Source organism: Delphinapterus leucas, chromosome 8 (genome assembly GCF_059928025.1).
Source record: "Delphinapterus leucas isolate spDelLeu-1000000601 "Yukka" chromosome 8, BTC_Dleu_Yukka2, whole genome shotgun sequence".
Lineage (NCBI taxonomy): Eukaryota > Metazoa > Chordata > Mammalia > Artiodactyla > Monodontidae > Delphinapterus > Delphinapterus leucas.
In genome coordinates, this window is record NC_143136.1 from 34997269 (window position 1) to 35001364 (window position 4096).

Consider the following 4096-nt stretch of genomic DNA (forward strand, 5'->3'; position numbering starts at 1 on the left):
TTTGCTTCACAACTTTCTAGACGGCTATTTAATTTTTTAATGAAAAGGACTGCATGATGCTGTGGCTTTGTTTAACTTGAGCATCCTGTGTCTGTGTTCTCTTTGGTAGCTTCATTCTCTCTGCAGGACCAGCAATGCCGCCATGACTCTGCACTGGTGAAGGCACCTGCATTCTGGAATGACAATAAGAGTTCATTTTTATTGAGTGCTCACTATGTGCCAGGCGCTGTTCTAAGTATTAGCTTATTTAATCCTCAGATCAATCTAATGAGGCAAGGACTATTATAGTACCCATTTACAGGTCCAAAACACCAAGGCATGAGAGTTTAAGAAACTTGCCCAAGGTCATACCCTAGAAGTAGTAAAGCCAGGACTCAAACCCAGGTAGCCTCGCTCCAGCATCCTGGCTGGTCACCACTAAGCACTTCTCTTTACAGAACGGTTTCCTTCGGCCCTTGCCTGGTACAGTTTTCAGTTTCTTTTTCCTACCAAGACGCTTTTCAAGAACCACTGAATCTACAGCAGAAAACAGCCAGGCTGGCTTAAACAGGTTTGGCCTAAATTCTCTTTGCTCCAGAGCACAAGGATAAACGCCACCACTCTGGTCTTGTGGTCATGGGTCCTCAAGACGCCCGGCGGTGCTCTTTCTTTACAAGGATGCCCTGGAGGGAGAACTGAGGATGGCTGCTGCTGGCCTGGTCATTGTCCCCTGGTCCCCGCGAGCGGGTCCTGGCGGGGCTGGCTGGCTTGTCTGGGTCCTGGTCCTCCCCGCGTCGCGGCGTCAACGGCCCAACGGCCGCGGTGCCCAGGGGCCTCGCGGGGCGGACCTTGGCGCGGCCGGTGCTTCGCGCTTGCGCGTCCGGACCTCCGCCCAGCCCCGCCCCGGCCCGGTGACCCCCGCCCCGGTGACTTCTCCCCGCCCGAGAAGCTCGGCCGCGCCCCGGACCTGGTGGGCGCACGACCACGCTCTCCGTTGACTCTTATCTGAGAAAGCAAAGCGACCGTGTCCCGCGGGAAGTTCGGTTGAGCAGGTAGCATTCATTCCTCGCTCATCACCAGGCGCTTCGCATCTCGGCGGGACCCTCGCCAGGCCTTGGCGGTCTCGGATTTATGGCGAGACGGGTGTTTGGGCACCGGGAGAGGCTGGTCAGAGTGGCCAGTGGCTCCAGACCCGGTCTGGGTGAGCTGCACATCACCGAACGCTTCCCAGGCCGCAAACGGTTTGAGCCTGTGCGCGTTTTCCCCCGAAGTCGCCCAGCGTTCCGCGGCTTATTTCCTGTGACCGCCTCTCCCGCCTGGCTGGCCTCATCCATGCCACTGCCAAGTGACATTTGCCCATCAGCCCGCAGACCGGAGTCCATGGCTCCTCACCCGAGTTTTGAGACCCTCAGCCCCCCTGGAGTTAGGTGCACATTAATCGAGGCTTGCTGGGGTTCATCCACTGCAGGGGTGTGATCTTGTGCTTTTCGGCGGAGGAGAGGGTTTTTGTTTTAAGTAGGTGTGTAATGGGGGACTTTTCAGGGCCTTTCAGATCTTGCGGTCTAGTGGTCTCCCCCTTCCCCGTGGCAGACGTTGGCTCTGCCTGAAGGTGTGTTCCTGCTCTGGCTGTGTGCCCAGACTCCAGCGCTCACCACTTCTTTCCAGGTGTTCAGTGCTTCCTGGCTCTAATGACTAATTTGCACTGACTCATGAATCTGTCTGCGGCCCAGACCTCTTGCCAATCCTGAATTAACTGCCTGTTGGATAAACCCCTTGGCTGACTACCAGGCTATAAATCTAAAATCAAATTCTCCACCTTGCCTTTGAAAGCAGCTCCTCCTGTGTTGTCTACTTCTGTTAAAGGCACTTCCTCCACTCACCTGAGTATAACCTCGGACTTACCTTGGACTCCTTCTCCCCTGCCCACCCTATCCTATCACCCCATCCTATCAGGTGGCAGAGGCTGATAATATCTATCGCTAGTACTTATTTAGCTGTTAATATGTGTCAGACTATGTTAAAGACTTTTACAGCTCAGCTCATTTAATGCAGGACCTCTACTAGGTAGGTACCATTTTTTTTCTCTAGTTGACAGGTGCAGAAGCTGAGGCACCGACAGGTCAAAAACTTGCCTAAGGTTAAAAAACGAAATAGACATTTCTCCAAAGAAGATACACAGATTGCCAGCAAACACATGAGAGAATGCTCAACATCACTAATCATTAGAGAAATGCAAACCAAAACTACAGTGAGGTATCACCTCACACCAGTCAGAATGGCCATCGTCAAAAAATCTACAAACAATAAATGCTGGAGAGGGTGTGGAGAAAAGGGAACCCTCTTGCACTGTTGGTGGGAATGTAAATTGATACAGCCACTATGGAGAACAGTATGGAGGTTCCTTAAAAAACTACAAATAGAACTACCATACGACCCAGCAATCCCACTATTGGCCATCTACCCTGAGAAAACCATAATTCAAAAAGAGTCATGTACCACCATGTTCATTGCAGCTCTATTTACAATAGCCAGGACATGGAAGCAACCTAAATGTCCATCAACAGGTGAATGGATAAATAAGATGTGGCAGATATATACAATGGAATATTACTCAGCCATGAAAAGAAATGAAATTGAGTTATTTGTAGTGAGGTGGATGGACCTAGAGACTGTCATACAGAGTGAAGTAAGTCAGAAAGAGAAAAATAAATACTGTATGCTAACACATATATATGGAATCCAAAAAATAAAAATGGTTCTGAAGAACCTCGGGGCAGGACAGGAATAAAGACGCAGATGTACAGAATGGACTTGAGGACACGGGGAGGGGGAAGGGGAAGCTGGGACAAAGTGAGAGAGTGGCATGGACACTTATACACTACCAAATGTAAAATAGATAGCTAGTGGGAAGCAGCCGCGTAGCACAGGGAGATAAGCTCGGTGCTTTGTGACCACCTAGAGGGGTGGGATAGGGAGGGTGGGAGGAGGAAGCAAGAGGGAGGAAACATGGGGATATATGTATATGTATAGCTGATTCACTTTGTTATAAAGCAGAAACTAACACACCATTGTAAAGCAATTATACTCCAATAAAGATGTTAAAAAAAAAAACCACACAGCTAGTTTAAGTGGCAGAGCTGGGATTTGAACCTAGTCATCTGATTTTTTTTGGCTGCACTGGGTCTTTGCTACTGCGCGCAGGCTTCTCCTTGCAGTGGCTTCTCTTGTTGCGGAGCACAGTCTCTATGCACACGGGCTTCAGTAGTTGTGGCACATGGGCTCAGTAGTTGTGGCTCACGGACTCTAGAGCGCAGGCTCAGGAGTTGTGGCCCACAGGCTTAGTTGCTCCACGGCATGTGGGATCTTCCTGGACCAGGGCTCGAACTCGTGTCCCCTGCATTGGCAGGCAGATTCTTAACCACTGCGCCATCAGGGAAGTTCCAGTCACCTGATTTTATAAATTTATTTGTTTATTTATGGCTGTGTTGGGTCTTCGTTTCTGTGCGAGGGCTTTCTCTAGTTGTGGCGAGCGGGGGCCACTCTTCATCGCAGTGCGCGGGCCTCTCACTGTCGCGGCCTCTCTTGTTGCGGAGCACAGGCTCCAGACGCGCAGGCTCAGTAGTTGCAGTCACCTGATTTTAAAGCCACTATATCGCAAACCTTTTCCAATAAGTTAGCATTTTATGAATATCGCAGCTCAGCGATGGAGGCAGAAGAAATAAGACATGCCACCCAACTCTAAGGCTTGCAGTCCAGCTGGGGGTGAAGAGAGAATTGGAGCCCTCAGTGTACAGTCCCCAGCACGGGGAGGTTGGTATGGCCAGTGCTGTTTCCATGGCTGCTTCTCCACTAGACTGACTGCCTCGGGGCAGACATATCGTTACTGTGGTTCTCCCTTGGTGCCACACAATGCCTCACACAGAATGTGCTTGTGGAACTGACCCAAACTGCTAAATGGTGTTCAGACGACAGATGCGATAGCAGGGAAACTGTGGGCCAGTCAGTCTGGCTGGGGTCATTGGGAGGAGAGGAGACTTGAGGGATAGAATAAGGTTAGAGGTTGTTATACACTGAATGTTTATGTCCAACCCCCTCCCCTGCCAATTTCTGTGTTCAG

At 50.5% G+C, this 4096-nt stretch overlaps 1 long non-coding RNA gene across 8 annotated transcripts in view; it reads left to right on the forward strand.

Moving 5' to 3' along the window:
• LOC115802101 (uncharacterized) overlaps positions 1 to 4096 on the forward strand; it is a 94083-nt gene that overhangs the window by 10216 nt on the left and 79771 nt on the right. The gene's annotated exons all lie outside the window — the stretch shown is intronic.